Genomic DNA, 27748 nt, shown 5'->3' with positions numbered 1-27748 from the left:
GTGTGTGTGTGTGTGTGTGTGTGTGTGTGTGTGTGTGTGTGTGTGTGGTGTGTGTGGTGTGTGTGTATAATTGCATACCACTCGCAATTTTTACTGATTTTTTTTTTTTTTACAAATAGCACATTTGATCCTCAAAACAAATATGTAAGGGAATTACTATTATTGATCCCATTTTACAGTTGAGGAAACCGTGGCAAATATAAAATGTCTTGCCCAGGATCATACAGCTAGTAAGTGTCTAAGACTGGATTTGAACTTATTGTTGTTTAGTCATTTTTAGTCATGTCCAGCTCTTCGTGACTCCATTAGAAATTTTCTTAGCAAATATACTGAAGTTTTCCATTTCCTTCTCTAACTTATTTTACAGATCAGGAAACTGAGTAAACAGGGTTAAGCAACTCGTTCAGAGTGATGCAGCTAGCAAGTGTCTGAGGCTGGATTTGAACTCAGATTTTCCAGACTTTAGACCTGATACTCTATGCACTGAACCACCTAGCTGCCTGATTTCAGGCCTAGTACTTGATCCACTGAGACACTAACTGCTTTAAAATTATATGTGTCCTTCTAAGTACCCTGGGGGAAAAAAAGTGCTAACTTTCATTAACATTAACATGTATCCATGCATGTATGTAAACATATACTCACATGTGACACATGTATTCATAAGCAGTATAAGTAGTTCAATATCATACTAATTCTTGGATAAAGTCCAGGCTTGATTTGCTTTTATTACTGCATTGCTGACCCCTGGCCTATCCTGTAAACTTTTGCTTTATCTTTGTCTAATTGGTTGCTAATTCTCATCCTATGGTAACTCCAGTAAAGGTAGGCTCGTCATTATTGCCATCGAAAAGAATGCATTTGCCATTAAAAGAAGTGTATGTATGTGTGTGTGTGTGTAGAGAGAGAGAGATAGATAATGGTACATGAAGAGTAGTTTGTTCAATTTGACCAACGTGTAACATCACAAATCCCTGAAGCTTCTAATGAATTGTTCATCTCCTTTGTGCTTTGTAAGGAAGAAACATTGATTGTGGATGATCCTATTATTATTAAGGGAATCCAACAATGAGCTCATTGATGATTCACTTTTAGGCACTAACTGCTTTGGGAACTGCACAACGTGATATTAAATTCATTCTCAGTCACTTGCAACAACAGTATATTGAAATCTTTTATGGTTTTAACATCTATCTCAAACTCACATGCATTCACTGCCCTGTAATGCAGCTTTGCTTTCAAAGCCTATGAGCTATGGACATTAGAGGACAATACCTTCTTATATTATTGATGTCCCTTTGTGTAGACATGATATTATCCAGTTGTATTACTTGTCCCAGATGCACATTGTCTCCAGTTTTTGAGTGATGGGCTACATAAAGGGAATGGAACAACTTTCTCCTTCTAATCTCAGATTATGACCAGGTCTTATTGAGAAGTTTACTATCATTTTCATTTTTAATATGCCCAAAGTAATAGGATAATTCAGGGTATGACATGACTCTCCTAATAACAAATCTTAAAGTCAGCTTTTCCATTTCTTCATCCATTCCACAGTCAAGTGTACCTAAAACTATTAAATTTTATTTAATAACAATTCCCTTAAAAACAGTCCCTATGGAAAACAAATATTGTAAATCTGCATGTTTTCTTTGGACCACTATTCTGAGTCTGAGTTATATTTAGCTGTAATTTCCAGCAAAGGTAGAAATACTGTATACAGAAGGTACTATCAAACTCACATGAAGAATGAAGAAGCTAAGGTACTGGGACTAAATTAATAGCTTACATTAAGTCATATAGCTATTTAATGCCTGAAATGTGATTGGAGCCAATATTGTTCAAATCACATGCTTAATGTCCCAAGGTTTCAATTTTCCGATCTATGAAATGGGGCTCAATAATATTCACATACCTCTTAGTGTTGGTGAGAAGCTTAATGAAATAAGATATAAAATATCTTGGCAAACTTGAAGGTACATTATAAATGGCTGTTGTTGTTAATCCATTTTTCCATGTTTTCTAATGGGTTACAGATAGAAAGGTCCTGAAGCAAGTCACTATCCTGCTATTATTCTTTTACATTTAAGAGTCTCTGAACAGTTGGACCAGCAGAGAGAATAGCTACTTTATGTAATTGAATAAAATTATTAGTATGCAAACATATTTTTAAGCTTATTCAATCTTCCTTGGTATAATTCCAGTAGCAGATAGGACAACAATGATGATATGTACCTTATCCTAATCCCACACGATTTCTTTTTTCTCAGCTGAGATGAGAATCCACACCTGACACTGTGCACCACCATGAAGAGTCAAGCTCAGTATAGGTGACTGTTGTCTTTATGAGTCTCTCTTCACATCTTTTTCTGTCTTTGATATTCTGTCTTATTCTATCTGGATCCATTATACTCCATTGTTTCAGCAGTTTGAATAACATTGCTGATTGGAAGAAAGTCAAAGGGAGACATTTTCCTCTCCAAAACCACTTGTTTACACTCAAATTCTTTCAGAATCCTTGGGGTAACCTTGTTGAAAGGAAATACACTCCCCTTACTCATTTACCTGGCTCTAGATTTCCACCTATGTTTTACTGTTTACCCAAACTTACCACTCACAATAATGACACTTTGAGTTTTAGTATTTACTTAAAAATAAGTAAAAAATAATAATATCACAGATACCCATATATTAATGTAAATTAATTTTGCAAAATCACAGTCAACACATGATCTGAGTCAGACTCTCCCTCCAACCCACTCTGTATCAGTGAGTAAGAGCTGGTATACAATTAATTACAAGAACCTGCAAAGGAGGCACATGAGTGGGGAAAGTCTGTGTGCTTAGGTTAACGCAGACTCAGAAACTGTAAACTTTAGTGTTCTCTTTTTGTCTCAGGGAACTGTCTACAACATATTCCTTGATTAATGTAGCTTCTGTGTTTAATATCTGTTTCCACTGGTAAACTGAGTTGATCTGTTCTCTGCTTGACTAACACAAACTGGGCAGGATATCTCAGCCAAAGGTGTTGATCTGCTGAGTAATTTCTATTTCTCTGCTCCTGATGCATCTGTTCAGTTGGAACTACTTGTCAAAAGCAACTGTAATCTTTATCATTTCCATCTTCAAACTTAGATGACATAGCTCTGAAATCTATACTTTTACTTTCTCTCTCTGTCTCTCTGTCTCTCTGTCTCTCTGTCTCTCCTATATTTTGGGATCATATCTATAATCAAATAAATTATAATTGTCCCATAACCATACAAAATTTCTAACGTCCATGAATCTTTAGTATATAAAAGTTTGTCCTGTGGGGTGTTCAGGAAGGACTAGCACCTCTGGTGTGAGGGCTTGCTGAGATTTTTCAGGGCTGGTTATCCACCTTTGGTGTCTGCCTTTCACCCAACTCTCACCTGTGGCTCTAAGAAGCTATAGGATGCACAGAGGCCACACCGCTGTAATACCCTCTAGGCAGATGAGCTAAACCTGATTGACAGTAACCTACAGGCCTCACACCCATTAGTGAATTAGGGGGAAGTCTACCCCAACCATGCGAAGACTTCTCCTGGCAGAATGGGTAGATGAGAACAGTTTGTTCCTATAGCCATGAAGGAGGCTGAAGCAGGCACAATAGAGTGTTTAGAACTTGGTCAGACTTCGAAGATGCCGTGGTCATCCACTGGATCATGGGACAATGTCTTGCTACCAGACTTCTATTATTCTGGGAGAGTGAGATTGATGACTTTGTGCAGCTTTGCTTCACTTAAATCCAATCCGTGGCAAGTCAAGACATCACTCCTTGATGTCCTCGATCCTCTTTGAAAGGAAGGACAAACAAGAACAATTTTCAAAAACAATCAACAATGACAATCACTTCAAAATTCTAAGTCAGACTCAAACTTTAGCCACTGTTTCTTAGAAAAAAAAAACCTGTTTCTCTTAAAACTTTGAGCAAAGCAGACTTAAATCAACAACAGATTTTAAAGGGACAGTAAGTTGTACATGAAATTAAACACCTTTTGTATGAAAAATAATGCAATTAATATAAGAAGGAAAGTCTTCAACCGGGAAAATCATCTTTGCATCAAGTATCTCTGATAAGGGTTTGCTATTTGAATTATATAAAGAACTAACAGAAACACTGGAGACCAAAAACCACTCCCCAGTAATATGAACAAATTGTTCACAAAAGAAGAATTGAAACCTATAGACAACCATATATAAGGATGCTCTGAATTGCCAATAGGAAAAATGAAAATAAACAACTGATTCCACTTGACATTCAGCAAATTAGAAAATATGACAAGAATATGGATAAAAATGCTAGAGTATATATGGAAAGATGGGGATCATGTTTTACCAATGAAGAGTTTGAAAATAGTTCCTTTCGTTCCTGGAAATACAAATGGGATTATGTGAAGAGGCTAAAATATCCATACCCTTTAGACCAGAGATTTTATTACTAGGTACATATTCAAAGCAGGTCAGTGATAAAAAGAAATGTCCCATAGACACAAAAATTTATAGCAGTTCTATTTGTAGAAGCAAAGAAATTAAAAGATAGATGTCCATTTACTTGGAAATGACTAAACAAGTTGGAGTAAAGAATAATAGAATATGACTGCTATAAGAAACGGTGAATGTAATTAGATGGCTACATGATGTAATGGACAGAGGGCCTACTTTGGAACTGAGAAGATTTATTCCCAAATCCTGCTTTAGACAATTACTAGGTGTGTGATTCTAGACAAGTCACTTAAGTTCTTAGTGCATTAGTTTCCACATCTCTAAAATGCTGTTGAAAATAATAGCATCTACCCTACAGGACTGTGAGCACAAAATGAGATGAAGTATGTAAAATGTTTTCTAAACTTTTAAATCTGCAAAATTCTAGAAATGCTAGCTGTTGTTGTTGCATACAGAGCAGCTTGGGAAGACTTATCTGAATTGATTCAAAGAAAGTAACCTGAACTAGGAAATTAGTATACTTAACAAAATCAGTAACTCAAATGGAAAGAATAGCAAAACCAAAATGATTGAAACTGAATGTTGTGAAATTACAAAGTTTAAGCTTGTCCCCAAAGAAAAGATGTGAGAAGGAAGTTTCCATTATTTATTGGAAAGTGTCTTCTTTTGTGTGGTTTTTGCAAATTATGAGTATGGAATACAACATGTAATTTCAGGTTTTCATTATTTTTTCTGATGAATTGTTAATTTTGGTGAATCCCCCTCCCTCTTTAATTTTGTTATAAAGGATGACTAAGAGGGAGTTGGGAAGTGTTACTTTGGGAAATATAAGTGAAATAGATAAATGAAAAGTACTTAAAAGAAACAGGATTGCATCTTAGATGGGGGTTGGTAAAGTGTTTAGCTACTGTAACACCATTTTCAATAAACCCTTCTATAAAAACTAGATAAAAGTTAATGTATCCTTTTTTTAAAAAAAATGGAATCCTGAAGTGGCATTTTTACTATCTTCCTTGAGGAGTTTCTGATGGGACTAAGAGTGTGACCATAGTTCTAAGGAAACTCTTGACTCTGATAGCTGAAGGTAGGCTAGAGAAAAAAGGACTAAGAGTAATAATTTCTTGAGAGAGCTGAGTTTAATTCATATTTTGCAAAGAAACATGAAGAGAATTCTTGAGAAGAGAATTTAATTGGTATCCTTATGAATAGTGAGACTGTGGTTCCAGAATTCAGCAGTTGTAGTGATGGTTAAAGACAACTTTTTCTGTAAAAGTTTTCACAGTTGACACATTGTGAAGATTTCTTTCTGTGTTTGTGTTATTCTTAATGTAAACTATCAATATACCAAGCAATCTTAATGACTTTAAACAAAAAGTGTTAGTAAATATATATGTACATTTTGATGAACAAATGATTATGGAAGATGTTTCTATAGTTTATTAAATATTTTATATTTATTAAACTGGAATGGAAACTCAGTATAATTGATAATGGGAAATACATTGTAATTTTAATAAACAATAAAGAAGTATCAATATGTATATTGATATTAGAATGAATAAGGAAATGATCTAGTAGCATATAGAAAAAGGAAGACCATTTCACCTAGGACATAAATAATGCTGCTTAAAATTACTTCTTGCTACACTAGTAAAGCATACATGATGTGAACTATAATTGGCAATTATACGTCACCTCTGGACATACAGTTTTCTAGATTTACAAAAGACCTAGAATTTCATCCATCTTCTTTTGATATAACTGATCTTTGCTCTGACAGCATTCAAGCAAGATGTTTTTATATCTGATACTAGTTGCTTTTTCTTCACAAACCTCCACTGAGTGTTTTCTACTCTAATTGATTTTCATACTTCTATACTATAACATTTTGTTAATAGTGAGATTTTTTTGGAAGGGAGAGGTTTGCAATATATTATGTCCTTATATCAGTTTGACCTTTTGGGTGTCTCTTTCGATTTTGATTAATGGTGTCAATAATATTTATATGTTTGTTTTCTAGATCATATTCCATGTATTCCTTTTTCAGTGACTTTAATTGGGTAATAGAGTATTCAAATATTCTACTGGATGTACTGACTACATAATAATATTATTTGCCATTGGCTTTTCACATGTATTCTATAGTGTTCTCAAAATATTTCTGCCATGGTAGTATTTGATTTCTGTCATTGAGAATATTCCTAGATAATACCGTTATTTTTTCCTTCTATTATCCTTAACAAAGCTGTGATAGTAACATATGCTGTTGTATATAGGAAATGTCATTCAGTCATACCTTTTGACCCAGAGATTCTACCATGAGACACCTACTCCGGTGTAAATTCATGAGATCACCTAGTAAGATAGTAGGGGGAAAGAAGAAGAGTTCAGTTTATGAAAGACTTTTAATGCCAGTCAGGGCATTTTATACTTACTCTGGAGGTAAAAGGGAGCCATTTGACTGGAGTATAATAAGTGTGCTCTGTGTGTGTGTGCGTGTGTGTGTGTGTGTGTGTGTGTATTTGATAAAAGATATTGTTTCATATTGTGGGGTCAACTAAAACAACTTAAATACCAGAGTTATTTGACCAAGGGCAGCACAGCTTATTGGAAAGAATGCCATTTTAGAAGATTTAAATCTTGTCTGTGAGACTTAATTATCTGTGCATTTTTGGTCAAGTCACGTAATCTCTTCAGGCCTCAGTTTCCTCATCTATTAAAAAGGAAATTACACATAATGAATTCTAATTTCATTCCAACTCTTAATCTATGATCTTGTCAACATTAGATTTGTCAAATTGCTAATAATCTTAAGTCTCATACTACATTTCTTAGTCATTTTCAATTTAAAATCATTGAACTGATTGTCAGATCTTCAACTGACTTTGGCAAAATTTAGACTGAACACTCCTTGGTTCAATAACTTAGACAAGTGATAAAGCAGTATCTTACATAGAGGGCTGGTCTCAGAGAAGACCTCATTTCAAGCCTTACCCCAGACACTTATTAGTTATATTACCCTGGACATGTTATTTAACTTCTTAATGCCTCAGGTAACTTTCTAAATTGCAGAACAGCTATAAATCAGTACTGGTAGGGAGAGTTTCCTTTTAAGTAGTTCCTTATACTATGGATTAAATCACAGGTCTGAACAAAACAGGAAAAAAATTGTGTATGTGTACATCAATTCATGTATATGTTTAATAGATCTAAAATTATATATAATTTAGAGTTATGAAAATCGATGAATCATTTTTGAAGAAATGAAAATAGCTCATCTCTCAAGGTTTCTAATAAAAAGAACAAAACCAAGTCAGGAAAAAAAAAATTATTGATAATTTTATAGTCCTTTTATATTCCAAGAAGTATCTGTGAAACATTTCTCTGAGTTGATGATTTCTTTGTAAACCTAAGAATGTTTATTAATTCCAGTTGCTGAATTTATTAGCATAGTACTAAATATCTTAGCATATGAATAAGGACATTTAAGGTGGTTTAAGTACCATTTTATAGAGCAAAAGCTGTATACCAAATTGGATCTTTATTGCGCTGTGTTTTAACAAGCTGCTAATTATCTTCCTAATGATTTGTTAAAGTTTTACAGTGCCCTATTTGCTGTGTGAGCTGGCATTAGAATGCCATGGAAAGAATAGACTGTCTCATGCTTGAGGAAGAAAAAAAAAGCCAAGGTTAAGCAAACCACATTAAAAAAAAAATCTAAGCCTGGATTTGATCCAAACTTTTAAAAAAAAATTAACACCTTGGTTCATGCAGTGTCCCTTTATAATTTTACTAGATGCACATGTTATCATTCATTCTAATTTGAACTAAGCCTGAAATAAAGGACAAATGTTAAATAAGCAAACATATGCAAATACACAGTTTCATCTAGTGAAATGTGGGATGTGAAATATACTTTCAGTCTCTGGACAGTGATTATGAAGGAACACATATTCAGCACTGAAATAGCCAGGCACTGTGGGTTGTATGGTTGTTTACCTACATTTTTAGATAGATAATCGCGTAAATAATGTGCATAAAAAACTTTCTAGATAAATAAGTAAAATTCTTTGCCCATTTATCCCTCCTCTGCTACCTGGTCTTATCTAATGGTTAGAATTCCTTCTGTAACCAGGGAAATAAAAAAAGAGAAAGGGAGGGAAGAAGTGAAGACGGAAGAAACAAAGGAAGGAAGAAATAAAGGAAGGAAGGAAGGAAGGAAGGAAGGAGCGAAAGAAAGAAGGAAGGAAGGAAGGAAGACCCAAGGATGCCAAGTGCTTACTAAGGTCAGAAAGTTAGTTGATTAATATACTTGATGCCCCTTCCCTCCTCTGTATTTGTTTAAATCCTATCCTTCCTTTAAGCTCTATGTCTGCCAATCTATTGCAATTTTATATCTCCCCAAAAAATTCAGAAATCCCACCTGAGCTCCCATAACATTATGGAGCTTATTTTACCTTAAGAACATATTCACTATCTTGCATTTTTATTTATATACTTGTCCTGTCTCTCACTCCAGTCTTTTAAAACCCTCAGCTAGAGAGACTATTCTTTGTATTACTACAGCATAGAATACTTTCAGTACATAAAAGATGTCCATAAATCACTGTCAATGATGATTCTTTATAAAGTAGTATTTGCATATTTTATCAAACTTTGATATGATCTAACATTTTTGAAACACAAGCTTTGACAGCATTATATCATTCTGAAAAAAATATCATTAGATCATAATATTTGGAAATACACCTTGTCCAACCTATTTTTTAAGATAAAGAGACTGAGGCCCTGAAGGTTAAGCAGCTTCCCCAAAGTCACACAGGTAGTTCTATAGCAAGGATGGGTTTGAGGTTCATTACCAATATGCTAGTGATAAATTTGGCCATAGAAATCCATAAAAACATCCAAAAATGCAAAATGATTGCTATGGCCATGAAATCCCTTTTCACTTGTCATTGGCCGTGACAGTTAAAGAAAAGGAAATTGATATTGAGAATCAAAGCTTTTCATTTTTTTCCAGAAAATAACTTAACTCTTCATATCCTAAATCAGAATTATTGCTTCAATGACCAATGAATTGTATAACTGAAACACATCCATATTTACATTGTCAATATATGTTAAATTAGAAGAAGTAGCATGAGTATGTTGGTAAATATTTAACAATCAGCTTTCCAGAAAAAAAATGTAAGCATGATACCTTTAAGTTTAAAATGCATTATTACCATTTTCTTAATCAGTTCCTTAAATTTAGATAATTAATAAAAATCAAGCCCTGATTTATAGAGTTGGCAATTTTCTAGGCATAAATACTCACACTAAAATTTAACAATAGGCTCTTGCGAGCTGTTTTAATCTGACTCCAGCTCAGTTTATGGAGGATAGCTTCCTTGTCCTTTCTGAGAGGTAAATAAAAGTATAGGCCCCAAAAAAACAATCAAACAAATGCTTAATTATATGGGATATTGTTCATCCAAAAAATCTCTCACATCCTTCTCATCTCTACTCATACCTCTTCCACTACAGTCCATTGCCTTAGTTCAGAACCACATGACCTCTGGTTTTTAATATTGCAATAGCCTCTTTCTTCCACACTCATTCATTTGTAATCCATCATCAACACAAGTGCCAAAATAATATTCCTAAAGCACAGGTTTGACCTTGTCATACCGCTGCTCAAAAATCTTCAGTGTCTCAATCTTGCACCTTGAACAAAATGTAAATGCCTCTATTTGGTATTTAAAATCCTGTATAGGATGTATCTAAGCTATCTTTTAGGATTATATAAAGTTATTTATTTTCATGTGCTTTACATTCTAGTCATTAGCCCATGTGCCATTCCCCAAACATGTCCTTTGCATAGATTATTCCCTATGCCTGGATTGTCCTCTCTCCTCACCTTTGCCTTTTGTATTTGACTTTCTTCGAGGCTTACTTCAGAAGTCACCTCCCATGGGAAGCTTTTCCTGATCTCCTAATCTTTTGTTCTTAAGTATCTTGTATGTTCTCATCTCTGTAGCACTCAAGCAATGCAGTGTGATGTATTTGACCCTGTGTAGTAGTAAAGACCAAGTTAAACCTTCATCCAATCTACCATGTGCATCACTTGGCATCTGGGGTAACTGAAGCTCTCTCTGACTCTCAGAGAGCTGCTTGCCTCTTTCCCTTTAGCCCTGATATTTATCGGAGATACTTACCTCCATAGCCTAGGATTTTTAATTGGTTCATTCACTTAATTAGATCTTGACTACAGTTCTCACATAATTGCAAAACTCCTTGCCTTCTTTATATTACTTCCTGACTCTGTGTTCTTTTGATGATGTATAAAATGCATCACATAAAATGTTACTCACCATGGTAGGAATTGAGGAAGTAAAAAACAAACACAAACTAATGTATGCAGGACAGATATTATCTCAGACAGCATGACCCTCCTCAGACCAGACAGTGACCCCTTCTGCATCATGCAAGCAAAGAAAATCCAGAAGCTCAACTGCACTCCCACTTATTCTTATAATAAACTAACAATGCATCAGCCTAAAGGTTTTTTCTGCTGGGGGCAATATACCCCAAGGGTCAGTGTCACATCTATCAGAGTAACTCTTGAGTTGTGAGTACTTTTAAGAGATTAAGGAACACAGAATTTCAGAAATTGACTGGATATCAACAATTTTCTAGTCTAACCCATTATCTGTACAGATTCTCCTTTAGAATAAATACCAGAAACTATCAACCAACTTTTGCTGGAATACATTAAATGAGGAGGACCCCCCCCCCCCACATTGAAGCAATCTGTTCCACTTTGGGGTTCTTATAATTCTTAGAGAATTGTTGCTTACCACTTGATAGCTTGACAGCTAGACAACACAGAGGATTGAACACTAAGCCTGGAATCAGGAAGATCTGAGTTTAAAACCAGCCTCATACACTTACTGGCTGTGTAACCCTGGGCAAGTCACTTAACCTTTTTTCCTGACTCATTCTTTCAACTGTAAAATGAGGATAATAATAGTGTTTACTTCTCAGGGTTGTTGTGAGGATCAAATAAACTATTTTGAGATAAGGAAATATTTGTAAAGTTCTTAGCCCAGTGCCTTCCACATAGTAGGCAATAAATGCTTACTTCCTCTTCCTCCATCCTTAGATAACACCTAATTTTACCTTTTTTGCTCTTGTTATGTCTTTGTTCATGAAACCTAAAATTGCATTTACTTCCTTGGCTATACCACATCATTCATAAGGTCAAAGATTTATTATTAAAAGAAACTTTGAAATCAGGGGTGTGTTGGTGCCATCTCCAATCGGCTTGTAAGAGACAATTGTTAAATTTTCAGTGTGAGCTTCTGCACCTAGGAAATCAGCAAACGTTAAAATCAGAGCTTGATTTATTATTTTCTTGATTGCCTATATTTGAGGAAGTGATGCTGAAAATGATAATAATTCAGATTAAACTCAAAAAAGCATCCCAGGTACATATTTTTCCCCAGAGAGCTAGTTGTTAGAAATTTACCATCACACCTCAACTTAGAAGTCAAACTTCCTTATTTTGTTTGAGAACTGAAGCCACGAGAGGTGAAATTAATTTCTTAAGCTGACACAAAATAGTAACTGAACTGGCATTTAAAGCTAATTCCTCTGACTCCAAAGGCTGGGAACTTTTAGCTATATGACATTGTTTTCCTACTGACTTGTGAATAATTTAATTCAATCATCCTCATTTTGTAGATTAAAAATCTAAGGCCTAAAACATCAGAGCAACTTTTTTAAAGTCCCACAGAATTGTAAATACAGAGGTAGGTAGGATTTGAACACAAGTCCTCTGAAACCAAATCCAGTGCTTTTTTCTGCTGCTTCCAGGTGGGTGTAGTGCTTAATTCCTTGATGAGCCACAAAAACACTGGTCAGAACTTTTGATTTTAGCTGATACCAAGGTACCCAGGAAAACTGGCAAAGTGGCTATTGTCTCTGTCTCTGTCTCTGTCTGAACCAATTGGGGTTGAGAGAATTGATAGGGTCATACAGCTAGTAAGTGCCTGAAGACAAATTTGAATTCAGGTCCTCCTGAATTCAGAGTCAGTGCTCTATCCACTCTGCCACCTAGCTGCCCATATCCCTTGTATCTTGAGAAGACTGTAGTCTGATTAACCAGATTCAACTGATATTCACCATTGACCAGTTCCAACATTGATTTCTATATTTCTTTCTGGGGACCTAAAGTAGGGGTTGGCAAACGATGGCCCACAAATCAAATCCAGCCCACTGACTACTTTTGTATTGACTGTAAGCTCTGAATTATTTTCACATTTTTTTTTAAATAAAGTAACTTTTTTTTAAAGAAATGTAAAAACTATTAGCTCATCGGCAAAAAAACAAATAAGAAACAAACGAAAAACAGTTGGCTAGATAATTTGTTCCATGGGCCATAGTTTTCTGACCCTATTCTAGAGAAACTAGCTAAAGTGCAATATAGTTACAAACAGGAATAGGTCAATCAATAGACAAGAAATAGAGTAATCCTAAGTGTAAGAAGTGGGGCAAGATGGTGGAGTAAAGGCAGTGACTTGCTTGAGCTCTCCCCCAAACCCCTCCAAATACCTGTAAAAATGGCTTTAAACAAATTCTAGAGCAGCAGAATCCACAAAAAGACAGAGTGAAACAAATTTCCAGCCCAAGACAACCTGGATGGTTGATTGGAAAGGTCTATTGCCCCAGGCTGGGAGAGGTTGACAGTTCAGTATGGGTATGCAGGCAAAGACCAGGCTTCATCAAACCTGGAGCAGGCATCAGGGGACCGAATCATGGGCAGCTGTGGTGGTTTCCAGACTTCTCAACCCACAAACGCCAAAGACAACTTAGAAGGTCAGTAGGAAAGGTCTGTCAGACCTGGGTGAGAAAGAAGCTGGGTCCCAGCCCCAGTCTTGGGCCTGGGTAACAGCTGCTTCCAGAGTTCTCGGCCCACAGACTGAGGGGGAATCAAGTGGCTAATCAGAGGGGGATTGAAGGGATCTCCTTGCTGGTGCTGAGGCAGGAATCTCTTGCTTTGCCCATGCTTCCATCTGGGTAACAGTTCTGGGTAGCGGTCCTGGGCCAAGGAGGAGCACTGACATGGTGGAGCTGGTAGTGGCTGTGGAGAGGGAATCCTCCTCATAGTTTCAAGGCAGAAAAGAGTGCTTGTGGTCACTCATAGACCAGAACCCAGGCCAGGAAAGGAGTAAACACCTCATCCTTAATCGAACCACCTTGGAAGAATGGAAAATTTACAGGTCCCTAGAAATATCTCTGAAAACAACTGCACAAAACCCTTGAAACTTGGGACAGTACATTCTCCACACTGGAAGCAGATGCCTACCTTAACAAAGAATTTAAAACTCAAGTAATTGATTCAAATCATGAGCAAACTGTGCAAAAAAAGTCAGATCATAGAATCTCACTTTGGTGACAAAGAAGATCAAAACATACAACCAAAAGAAGATAAAAAAGTCAAAGCTCCTACATCCAAAGCCTCCAAGAAAAATATGAATCAGTCCCAGGCCATGAAAGAGCTCAAAAAGGATTTTGAGAAGCAAGTAAGAGAAGTAGAGGAAAAACTGGGAAGAGAAATGAGAGTGATGCAAGAAAATCATGAAAAATGAGTCAACAGCTTGGTAAAGGAGACCCCAAAAAATACTGAAGAAAGCAATGCCTTAAAAATAGGCTAACCCAAATGGCAAAAGAGGTCCAAAAATCTAATGAGGAGAAGAATGCCTTAAGAAGCAGAATTGGCCAAATAGAAAAGGAAGTCCAAAAACTCACTGAAGAAAATACTTCCTTAAAAATTAGAATGGAGCAAATGGAAGCTAGTGACTTTATGAGAAATCAAGACATTGTAAAACAAAACCAAAAGAATGAAAAACTAGAAGACAATGTGAAATATCTCACTGGAAAAAAACTGACCTGGAAAGTAGATACAGGTAAAATTATTGGACTATCTGAAAGACATGATCCAAAAAAAAAAGAAGAAAAATGCCTAGATATAATCTTCCAAGAAATTATCAAAGAAAGAGTAAGAAGTTGGGCAGCTAAGTGGCACAGTGGGTAGAGTACCAGGCCTGGTATCAGGAAGACTCCTCTTCATGAGTTCAAATCTGGCCTCAGATACTTACTAGCTGTGTGACCCTGGGTGAGGCACTTATCACTGTTCGCCTCAATTTCTCATTTGTAAAAATGAGCTGGATAAGAAAATGGCTAACCATTCCAGTAGCTTTGAGAAAAGTTGGACACGACTGAAATGACTCAATAACAATAACAACAAATTGTAAGAGGCAAGACAATATCTTCATATTTTTAGACCAGTCTGGTTCTGATTTAAACTATGCATCAACAGAGACAGAATCACCACAGAGATTTCCTGGAGAAAATCTAAACTTCAAGTGAATGTTTGACACCGTTGATGTTTCTTAGAGAGGCTCTGAATGGAAATAACTCATAATGATATCCAACCATCCCAGAAGACTCCGATAGAAAGAAGACTCTTTATCCTTAAAAATATCCATGCAATTTTATTTATTTATTTATTTTTGTTTCAAAATATTATTTAATGAAAGTGTATTTGGGTTGAGTAATCCTCTGTGAAAAACTAATTAATAGTGACTGAAATGCCTGCTCAGTAAAGGGATGGTTTGCTGATATCCATTATGTTTTAAAGGGGCTGGGGGAAAGCAATGAAAGCTGTTAAAAACAACAACTTGTACTTATAAAGATTTGAATGGAAGATACTACTCCAACATGTTACCACATTTTATATAGTAATTATGTATGTTAAAAACAGAGTAGATTGTAAGTTGCATGAAGGCAAGATGTCTGTTTGAAACTGTTATCTTTCCCTGATCCCTGTAACCATGCTCTTCACATAAGAGGAACTTGATAAACATTTGAAAGAAAGAAGAAATAAAGTAATGATTTGGAACATGTTTTCATAAAGCTATAGATAGACTGAGTTTCTTCCCTTGAGAACTGTCTGCTCATATTCTTATGCAATTTATCAATTAAGGAACTGCTCTTTTTCTTACAAAATTGCATCAGTTCATTATATAGCTTGGAAATGAAACCTTTATCAAAGAAATGTCCTGCAAAGTTTCCCTACCTCTCCCCCTACCCCATGGTATTTCTCTTTTTGTTGTTGCTGCTGTTCAGTTGTTTTCAGTCTCCATGCAATTTTATATGCTCTTTAGATTGTATCTCCACCAGGAAGTGAAAGTTCCCACTCTGTAGACATGGGTTCTAATTGCTGAGCATTTCACGTTGTGTTACATGGACTTATGCCTACTGGGCTACTTCTAGGCCATCTCCAAGCCGCAGCATCTTCCTTTTCCCACTACCACTTTCCCCTAATTCCCTCTCTGAGAATAGTAATCAAATCCACACTGCCATTCCTAGTAAAGACAACTAATCAATACCCTTATTACTCCAGTGTCCATTCACTCTGACATCCCTTTCGAAAACATTCCTCCCTGGCCACCAATATCCTCTATTTGTTGTCTTATCCCATCTAATTGTGTATTCCTTGAGGGCAAGTGATGTCTTGCTTGCTTATATTTGTATCACTAGTATTTAGCATGGTGCTTGCCACGTAGTAACCATTTAAAATGCTTTGTCTTTCATTTATTCACTTAATTTATTTGCTTGATTTCTCTACTATGTCCTCAATATATTCTCTAAAATAGTTATCTAATCCTCACAAAATGAGATATTCAATAGGATGAAATTGAGAGTGAACTATGCTTACATAATTTGTGTATGTTTCTGGTTGCTGGATACAGGGAGAATCAAATATAACTTCAATATCAGAAAAATTCAACACCCATTAATTTCTCATTTTCCTTTTCTGACAAATTGATTTTATTATTTCCATAGTAAATATATTTTGGTGCAATGAAATTGGATTATTCACTCAGCCAAGCCCCACCTTCAAAATAATGCTGAAGTACCTGAACAAGTATTTAAAAATAAATCATAATTCAGAGAAACATCTATGTATGTCTAATTTGATCTGTTAAAGACTCTTACTATTTTATAATTTCTATTTAGGAAGGCTGGTTTATTTTTATGATTAGAAAAAAAACTGCTGCTTATCCAATGGTTGTTTTCATTTAGTTTGAGACAAAAGGGGGAAAAATAAACATTTCAAAGCATTCTACTTTTTTAAATTAGAAAACACTACAGCTTTAAAAATACTTTTTATGTTACACTAAAGTTGTAATTAGATTTCAATTAGAGTCAAATGTATAATCTGACTGCACTGTTGATTTGTTGAGCTTTTGTACTGGACATCTCTAGGGGGATAAAAATCTTTAGCAAACATGCTAAAATGCAGAGTGGGACTTTGCCAAGGAAACTAAATTAACAGTAAGAAAAGTGAATTCTTCAAGACTTGGAATTTATGTCCCCTAAATGTTCCTTTTTTAATTAAAGCTCCCAAATGAGTATTTGTGGAGGTAATATAAAGCATTTCCTTACATATTAGATCACTGCTCATTTTGTGCATTTGCTCCATGGCTAGTTCTGGGTGAGATTGTATGGTCAGTGAAGCTTGTCTTTGTTACTATCCCTTTCTCCCCGCCTTTCAGTTTTTAATTCATTTTCAATGTTATTCTTTCTTTTAGCAACCAAGGTGCATATACTTTCTTTTTTTCCCCAGAATCTTACATCCTGACATCTCAGGAAACAGATATTTTGAGAAACAGGTTTATTCCTATGAAGAATACACAAGTGACCATATGTTCTGAATGTGGAAGCATTGGGAAGATAGTGATAACTTGTCCTCTTTCCCAACTCAATATTTAATTCATTGGGAACTAAACTTTTTAAATTAAAAATTCTGATTTCTGTTAAAATACAGTTAGTTCTTATGTGAGTTCTTAGTAAAAGTTATCAGTTATGTAAAGCTTACTGTGAATGAAAGACAAAGGACTTTAATAAGAATTTGAGTGTTCAAGTAAGTGGTAATGGTCATGAATATATACATATACACATATACATACATATATACACACATATACATATACATACATACGTACATACATATATACATACACACACATATATATACATACACACACACACACACACACACATATATATATATATATATATATATACACATATATAGTGTTTATAAAAGGTGTGAAGGGGACCAGAGCTCAAGATAAACATCTATTACAATTTTAGCGGAGTTAAGCCTGCCCGACCTCTCATTTTCTGATTTGCCCTTGTCCTATCCCACTTATCAAAATATACCTGGCCTCTTTTCCATTACTGCTCAGCTAGCTATTAGAATAGAGAGCAATCTGATAAACAAATCTCTAAATGAGGTAGTGATAACTGATAATGGCTTAGTGTCATACTTTCTAAGGGTATTAAAGTCAAGAGAACCTTTGTCCAAGAAAACTGGGGCACTGGTGGTGGAATTAAAATAATTTCATATTAATAGAACATAGAAGAGAACATAGAGGATAGTTAGGCTTTTAGTGATAACAGGGTTTAGAGTCAAGTAAAAATGAGTTCAAATCTGGCCTCAGACACTTACTAGTTGTATGACCCTGGAAAAGTTAGTTAATCCTTTTTGCCTCAGTTCTATCAGCTGTAAAATTGGGATAATAATATTGCCTACCTCCCAGGGTTGTTATGAGGATCAAATGAGATGATAATTGTAAAGTGCTTAGCATAGTGCCTGGCTACAGAAATATTATCATTATTTTCTCAGATATTTATATAAAAATCACATTCAATACCTTTAAAGATATAATTAAAAGCATGTCTTTAAAAATAAAATAAGAAACTGGAGACAAACAGAGCTCAAGATTAGAAAATGTGTATATAATAAAAACAACATTACTATCAACATTAGAGTTTTGATGCTAATCTAATTATCAAAGGAATACTATACAGAACTCGATAAAAAATAACAACATTTGGTCAGAGGAACAAAAGATCTAGAATATTAAGGAAAATAACAAAGAAAAAAAAAGGAGGAACGCTTTTGCCTATGGTGCCTGTTTGCAATAGATTTTCTGTGGTGTCATGGTCTTGAATGAATGCAATATTAATTCTTTGACTTATTTCTGTGGCCCATACATGAAAAGATGTTTTTGTCTATGTTGCTATTGGGCTTCCCTGATAGAATCCTGCTTTCTAACTGTACACCTGTCATATATCTCACATAGTAGTTTCATTAATGGACGAAAATGTGCTGTCATTTATCGTATATCAAAAATGCACGTCTGTATTTGAGTTACATGAACAACATAGATACATTTTCTTTTCTCCCCATGACCTCTCAAACCTCTTCAAAACTGAATGCATATGCTAAAGATAAAGCAATTTTAGTTGATACCATGGTCTAGTACACCCATAATATAAATAAAAAAAGATCAAAATAAAAACAAAACTGAAACTATGAACTAAAGCTCATTGACCCTGAGTTAACTCAGTACTTCCCCTCCATCTCCCATGTTACTGCAAGAAAGCTGCACAAGCAGATCCAAGGACCTGATGCAGGCTTTCAACAAAACCCACCCACAGACCCCACTCTCCTTCCCTCTTTACAGGGCCATGGAGACCTTGACTCCAGGCTGCAGAATTTTGCTTGAGCTATGACAGATATCCAGTGCTGTTATAGCATTTTGTATTAAAAAACCTGCTGTGGGCTACAACCCTCTAGCATTAGTGTTGAAAACCCCTGAATTGCTAGTTTCATGGCTGATAAACCCATGGTGCCAGCATGGTAGTGCTCTGAACTCCTAGTGCAAGACCAGAGAACTAAGGAACCAAAGGAGCAAGATAGGACACTAGCATCCTACAACATGTGAGTATGTTGGGGGTGGGAGTGGAGGATAAGACTAGGCAATACTCTACTAAATGTGAAGGAAAAGAGCAAAGTGTATAGCTGGGGTCGGTTCACCCAAAAGTCACTTGGGACAAAGACTTAGTCTAGTGAACTATGATTTATTCAGAATGGAAGAAGATTGAGACACTTTAAGTTCCAGGCCACAAGGAAACCACTATCAGAGGGAATAGTCAGAAAGTAAATAGGGAAAAATTACAAGAGAAAAAAAACTTTAATTACCATAAGGAAATGTTGCCTTCAAAATACAAAATACCAAAAATATCAGATGACCAAATACAGATCTCAAAATTAAGTTTCAGAAAAGAAAATAGATATAGCTGTAAAGAAACTACCAAAGGAAGAGGGGAGGGGGGCAAACAAAACGCTTTCTGCTCCTGATGAATTCATAGGGAAATTTTCTAAACTTTTAAAGAATATGTAATACCCATAAGTCACAAATCATTCTTAAGACTTATTATAGTGGAGGGATGCACATTGCTTGAAACTAACTGTCATCAGATTTGGCTCAAAGAGGAAATAGCACAAACACTCAGTTGGGTGTAGAAAAAAATGACTTGAAGTGATTGACAACTGTAGCAAAATTGCAAGATATAAACTAAACTCACACAAATCATCAGTATTTCTCTGTATTACCAATGAAGTTTGGTCACAAGAGATAGAGAAATTCTTTTAAAATATCTGTAGATACTATAAAATATTTGGGAGTCTATCTGCAAGACAAACCCAGGAACTGTATGAACACAATTACAAAATACTTTTCACACAAATAATGTCAGATCTAAACAATTAGAAAAATATAAATTGTTCATGGGTAGGCCAAGCTAATATAATAAAGATTCTACCTAATAAAATGATTCTACCTAAATTAATTTATTTATTCAGTGCCATACCAATCAAACTACCAAAACATATTTTATAGAGTTAGAAAAAAATCATAAAATTTATCTAGAATGGAATTTTAAAGGAATTAATGAAAATGAATGTGAAGGAAATTGACCTAGCAGTATCAGATTTTAAAATATGTTATAAAGCAGTAATAATCAAAACTATCTGCTACTATCTAAGAAATTAAGTTGTTGATCAGTGGAATAGATTAGGTACATAAAATTCAGAAGTAAATGACCACAGTAATCTAGTGTCTGGTAAACCCAAAGACCCCAGTTTTTTGAATAAGAATTCACTCTTTGACAAGGACTGCTGGGAAAAATGCAAAATAGTGTGGCAGAAGCCAGGTATAGACCAAATTTTATACCTTATACTAAGATAAGATCAAAATGGGTACATGATTTAAGCATAAAAGGTGATATCATAACCAAATTAGGAGATCAAGGAATAGTTTACTTGTCAGATCTATCAGATATATGGAGAAAGGAAGAATTTATGACCAAAGAAGAAATAAAGAGCATTGCTAGATGTAAAGTGAACAATTTTGATTATGTTAAATTAAAAAAGATTTTGCACAAACAAAACCAATGCATCTAAGATTAGAAGGAAAGAAAAAATCTGGGGAAAAAAATTTACAGCAAGTGTCTCTGATAAAGGCCTTATTTCTCAAATATATAGAGAATTGATTCAAATTTTTAAGAGTACAAGCTATTCTCCAATTTATAAATGGTCAAAGTATATGAACAAGCAGCTTTCAGATGAAAAAATCAAAGTTATCTATATTCATATGAAAAAAAATCCTCTAAATCACTACTGACTAGGGAAATACAAATTAAAGCAACTCTGAGGTATGACCTCACACCTATCAGGTTGATTAATATGAAAGAAAAGGAAAATAGTAATGTTGGAGGGGATGTGGGAAAATTGAGACACTAATTCATTGTTGGTGTTGCCAACAATGAATTAGTGTCCCAATGTTCCCACATCCCCTCCAACATTTGTCACATTCCCCTTTGATAATTTTAGCCAATCTGGTAGGTGTAAAATGATATCTCCTAATTTACTTGGGATATCACCCCTTATGTTTAAAGCATCTATCTTCTTGACTCCAGGCCCAGTGCTCTATCCATTGCACCAGCTAGCTTCTCCAATATTTAAACTAGGGAAAGATAAAACACAGAAAGAAAAGCACAGGTCAACATAAAAAAATGAACACAGACTAATTTTTTTAAACAAAATCCTGTCAAACAGACTACAATAATATACCTAAGAAATCTTTCATTATGGACAAGGAGGATTTATACCAGGGATATAAAGGTAGTTCAACATTAGGGAAAAACCATAATAATATTAAATTAATTGTATTAAAAACTTAAGCATCCCAAACCACATAATCATCTCAATATATGAAGAAAAAAACTTTTAGTACAATACGACAATCTTTTGTGCTAAAAATTCTAAAGCAGAAGTATAGAGGGACCTTTTTTTAAAGTATCATAAAAAAATCTATCTAAAACCAAAAACAAGAATGATATGCAAAGGGGATATACTAGATCAGTGGTGGGGAACCTGTGGCCTCCAGGCCACATGTGGCCTTCTAGGTCCTTGGGTGAGGGCTTGTGACTGAGTCCAAGTTTTATAGAACAAATCTTTTCTTAAGGAAATTTGTTCTGTGAAATTTGTATTAATTGATTTTGTATTAAATTTGTAATAATTAAAGGCTGTACTTGAGGACCTACAGGATCACATGTGGCCTCAAGGCCACAGGTTACCCCATCCCTGTACTAGACCTTAAAAACTAAGGAATGAAACAAGGATGCCCACTCTCCCTACTATAATCTGACATAATTCTATGACAAGAGAAAGAAAATAAAGGCCAAAAGATGAGACAAAATTATACCTATTTGCTGATTACATAATGATTTACTTGGCAAATCCCAAGGAATCCACAAAGATAATAATAGAGATGATTAAAAGCTTCACAAGTTTCAGGCTACAAAATAAATGCTGAAAAATCAACATTTTTATATATTAATAACAAAACACAATAAACATTTATATAATTTCTATATTAACATTTCAACACAATAATAAAAAGTTACAAAAATAGAAAGGGAAATCCAATTACAAATAACTACAAAATGAATAAATTATCTGGAGATCAACCTACCAAAGCACACGAGAGACTTTTATGTATTCGATTACAAAGCACTGCTAAAAGAGATAAAGGACAACAAAAATAGCTGCAGAAATATTCAGTGCTTTATGCATTATAATAAAAATGACACTATCAAAATTAATTTATACTTTTAATTCTGTATCAATCAAATTAATAAAGGAATGCTTTATAGAGCTTGATAAAATAATAACAAAATGAATCTGGAAAAACAAAAAGATCTAGAGTATCAAGGGAAATGATGTGGTATAGCATTCCAGCCCCCAAAGTATATTATAAAGCAACAAAGTAAAATTATAAAACCCACCGCTTCTCCTGCTGCTGTCGGCCCGCGCGGCCCCAGGAGCAACTTCTCCCTCTCCCTCCCCAGCCCCAGCCCGGTAGCTGACGTAAAGCTGAGTAGCTCAGAGGAAGTATCATGGATCTCGTGGTTCTGTGGGCTTCGTGGCAACGAATTCTTCTGTGAGGTGGATGAAGACTATATCCAAGACAAATTCAACCTCACAAGGCTTAACAAACAGGTGCCCACTACAGGCAGGCACTAGACATGATCATCGACTTGGAACCTGATGAAGAGCTGGAGGACAACCCCAACCAGAGTGACCTGATCGAGCAGGCAGCCGAGATGCTGTATGGACTGATTCATGCCCGCTACATCCTCACAAACCGTGGCATCGCCCAAATGTTGGAAAAATACCGGCAGGGAGACTTTGGCTATTGTCCCTGTGTATATTGTGAGAACCAGCCCGTGTTGTCCATTGGACTGTCAGACATACCAGGTGAGGCCATGGTGAAGCTTTACTGCCCCAAGCGCATGGATGTTTACACCCCCAAGTCGTCCAGGCACCACCATACAGATGTTGCTTACTTTGGCACTGGCTTTCCCCACATGCCCAAACGGCCTGCCAACCAATTTGTGCCCAGGCTGTATGGCTTCAAGATCCACCCTATCAACTGCAGCTTCAGGCAGCGAACAACTTCAAGAGCCCTGTCAAGAATATAGGCTTCCCCTCTCTCCAATACTTCAGGCTGTAACACCATTCCCTCGCCCCCCAGAACACACACACATCTTTTCAGAACCCATAATGGGTTTTAGTTTAAATTAAGAAGAAGTCATTATTATGGTGGTGTGGTGGGAGTATGAAATAAAGTGGAGGAAAAGGCAAAAAAAAAAAAAAAGCATCTGCTATTGGTTAAAGAATAGAGAGATGGAAAAATGAACCAAATTAGATAAGGAAGAACAAGAAACAATCAAATTCTAGCGTTTCATAAAGTAGAAAATATAAATCGCCTAAGAAAAATCTGTTTGTTTTAAAAAAAGTGCTTACAAGATTGGAAATTATGGCAGAAATTAGTCTTAGATCAACAACTTTGCCTCAGTTTCTTTACCTGTAAAATGAACTGGAGAAGGAAATGGCAAACCGCTCTGGTATCTCTGTCAACAAAACCTCAAATGGGGTCACAAAGTCAGATACAATTGAACAATACAACAGTAGACCAAATAGTTCACAAAAAATAAGTAAAACAAAACAAAACAAAATTATAATAATAATAAAAAACAATAATAACAATCACCGCAACAATAAAGAAAAAATAACTAAAAAAAAAAAAAACTGAGTTCTTTGCCTGGCCCTGACCTGTTTATGAATAAATTTGAAACTTCCCAATCCTTTTCAGTATTCTCTTAATATTCTTATTTTAATTTATTTGAATTCTCTGGGACAACTCCTAAAATAAAGAGACCTCTATATACTCATCCAGTTAAAAAATTTCCCAATACTTATTAAACATGGGTTCATTTGAAAAATAATGACAATATAAAATATAAAACAGTTGTTATAATTAATAATATAATAAACATGAAATATATTTTATTTAATAAACTAAAAAACCTATTATCCTATAAGCAAATAGCTAACCCCACTCTCAGTAATATTCAGTCTTTCTTTGTCTGTAGGCTGCTTCTCTGCTGCCTACAAACATGATCAAGTTTTCCACTCTCTTACAACAAAACAAAACAAAACAAAGCACAAAACTCCTTATCCCCACTGGCTATGATTTTATATCTCTCCTCCCTTTTGTGGGGCTTTGTTTATTTATTAAATATGTCCTTTTGCTTATATTGTTATTCAGAATTGATTTTATCAAAAGCTGGACTGGGTATAAGTGTGTGTGTGTGTGTGAGAGAGAGAGACAGAACTGAATTAAGAGTTTGCAAAACAAATGATCTGCATGTGTATTTTTTCTTAATGCTTAGAATATTTCACTTTTATTGAATGTCCATCTTTTTCATTAATGATTAGGCTCATGTTTTCAAGTTGTGTTATTTTGGGTTTCATCCTGGGCTCTTTGCTCTGGAACACATTATTCTATCCTTTCTGAGGTTTTTAGTGGGTGAAGACTAATTTTCTATCAATGTAATTTATTTTCCTTTATCTTCAAATGTCTTTCAACTTTTATCTTGTAGAATTTGTTGTTTGTCATTAGTATTTAAATTGGATCACTGTGTGTCTTGGAGTTTGAAAAGTAGAATTTGTTTGTTTTCGTTTTGCTTTTGTTTTTACTGCTACTGCTTTTGATATTGTCGTTTTTTTCCTGGAAACAATCTGTGGATTCTTTTAATTAGTACTTTGTTTTCTGTGCTAAGAAGTACTGGAGAAAAACTCTTGTATTATTTCTTAATTGTAGTCTAGGTTTTTTCACCTGTCATGTTCCTCTGTTAAACCTATGTTTTGTTTTTGTTTTTGTTTTTGTTTTGTTTTTTGTTTTGTTTTGTTGGTTTTAACTTGTCTCATGTTTCCTATTAAGATCAATTAGTTTTCTTGTATATAGCTCACGCTTTCTTTTAATGTTATTGCTTCTTGCTTTTCTTTCAGATTTTTCATCTATGTATATATATTTCCAATTGATTGCTCTCTCTTTTGTATCTTTGTAGAGATTCATCACTATGGATTCACATTTTTCTATTCTGAAATTATTACCATAAATTCTATTATGGTGTTTATTTTTCTCCTGAACCTTCTGGAACATTCTATTGTGGTTCTATGCTATACTGCAAAGTCACAGTGTATTCTGCCTCATCAGATACAGATTTATTTTCCTTTATCTTCCAATATTTATTCATAGAGGCTTAGAATAATTTTGATTATTCTATTCTAAAGCCAACTTTCCCTGTGTTATTATCTTCCAAGCTGTTTTTTTTTTCTTTTTGTCTTCACTCAAGATTTTAAACTAAGTTTTCTTCTTCCTGAGATATTAGGTAATTTAATTTTTTTTTCTTTTCATATTCCCCTATGACTCACTCTCTGACTCCTTGCCCTGTGGTGCTGAATTCCCTGAAGTGTGGACCTTGAAGCTATCTCATCCTCCTTCTATGATAAGGAGTTCACTTTTCACTGACTTCACTGCCTGCCCTAAGTGACTTTTAGAGGCCTGTCTCCAAAAGAATGGGACCCTGAAACTGGCCCTAGCTAGATATTATTTCCATTTTCCTTTCGGCTCAATGAAAATCCATATACTGCCCCAGTCTCCTTACTACTGCTCTATAGTGTGCTCTCACCCCTAGTCAAGCAATCTTGGGCTTTTCTAGCTTTCCTATATGTCTACCTTCTCAAAGGTGGCAGCAGGGAAGGGCCAACACTAGTGATTTCCTTTGCTTATTGTCATATAATAGTGGATCAAGGGAGGAAAGAGACAGCAGCAATGTGCTGGCAGAGAATGAACCACACGAAACAGCAGTGGGGGAATAGTCGAGTGGATCTCAAGTCACAAGCATTTGAATCTCATTGTGCAGCCATGGCAGAACATTGTGTTTATTGGAGGATGGTATGCTGAGTGAGCACATTGAAGGATTAGAGATTACCCTTCTCTATTATTGATTCATCGAGGTTAGGGATTTTGGTGTCTAAGCCTGTGGATATAGCTTTATGTCTTATGTATGTTTCTTATTCTGAAGGAGTGGGGATTCTAAAATAATAGAATGAAGTTCTGGAAATTGCTTCTTCAGTGGATTCACAATCAGGAAAGGGTCCCAATGAACTGGGATATTTAAAAGTGGTCTTGTCAGCAGTACGTAGAACCTGACAGCCTGTGAAGATTCCTATTTCCAAATTCCTCTCTGATTCTATCATAGTCCTTCAACGGGCAGCTAGATAGAATGAAATTAGACTGACAACTACAATTATACAACAGAATCTAGTGTTCTCAGTAACTATACAGAGAACCATCCACAGAGGCACTTATATTGAGTATCTTTCCCAATTCCATCCTTTCTAATCAGCAGAGTAGATCTAAGAATTGTAATCACTGTTTCATGATCTTCTACATACATATGAATTCCTCATGCTTATTGCCTTTTATAGCCAAGGTTTAAATAAAGAGCAATACTAATCAGAGATTTCAAGAAGTTGCTTTATGTAAAGAAAACTTAGACTTCAAAGTGGAACAACTTTATTTCAAATTATATTGAACAGATAAAATTTAATGATACTTTTTTTTTACAGAAAGGCAACAAAGCATAGTAAAGAGAGAGTCAAATCAAGAAGTATTTATTAAATGCCTACTATGCATCAGGCATTGTGCTAAGCACTGGTGGCCAAAAGAAATGCAGAAATAATCCCTACCTTGTAAGAGCACACAATCTAATGGGGGAGGTATGGGATATACTTAAGAAACTCTCAGAAAAGGTCATTATGGGGTATGGAGAAACACTTCTTGCAGAAAGAGGGATTTTAGCGGAGAGCTAGGGACATCCAGGAGTGAAAAATGAGGAGGTAGAGAATTCCATGTGTGGAGGATACTCGCTGAAAATGCTTGGAGTCTGGAGATGGACTTGGAGTGTGTGAGGAACAGCAAGGAGGTCAGTGTCACTGGCTCGTAGAGTCTATGGAGAGGGGTAAGTCATAAGAAGACTGAAATTGTAGGAAGGGACTATATTTTAAAGGGCTTTAAGAGCTAAAAAGAGGATATTTGATTGAAGTTTACTGAATAGAGGAATGATATGAGCGACAGCTTTGTAGTGAGGAAGACATGGTCCAAATTCAGTCTCTGAGATGTAGTAGATAAATTATTTTAGACAAGGTATTTAACCTCTAAGGGCCCAAGGCAACTTTAAGAATTTAAATTGAACAGTTATTGATTCTTTTATCCTCAGTAATATGAATTTCCTTGAGACTATCATACACACACATACATGTCACACTATTTATATATGTACACATACATATATACAAATATACATTTTCTCAGGAAGAGAAGATGGGAAAGGAATGAAAGGTGGACTTTATTTGATTAATATTCCAATTTTCCAACCATATTTTTTAGTAATAAAGTCACAT

The 27748-nt window shown here is 35.2% G+C and overlaps 1 pseudogene; it reads left to right on the top strand.

The window, feature by feature from the left end:
• The first annotated feature begins 3606 nt into the window (after nucleotides 1-3606).
• Nucleotides 3607-23591, top strand: LOC114040553 (annotated as a pseudogene).
• Nucleotides 23592-27748: the final 4157 nt, after the last annotated feature.

This window comes from Vombatus ursinus, unplaced genomic scaffold (assembly GCF_900497805.2).
Source record: "Vombatus ursinus unplaced genomic scaffold, bare-nosed wombat genome assembly UNPS02013559.1, whole genome shotgun sequence".
NCBI classification, from domain to species: domain Eukaryota; kingdom Metazoa; phylum Chordata; class Mammalia; order Diprotodontia; family Vombatidae; genus Vombatus; species Vombatus ursinus.
Note: the sequence above shows the minus strand (reverse complement) of the source record. Positions and strands in the feature narration are given on the sequence as shown.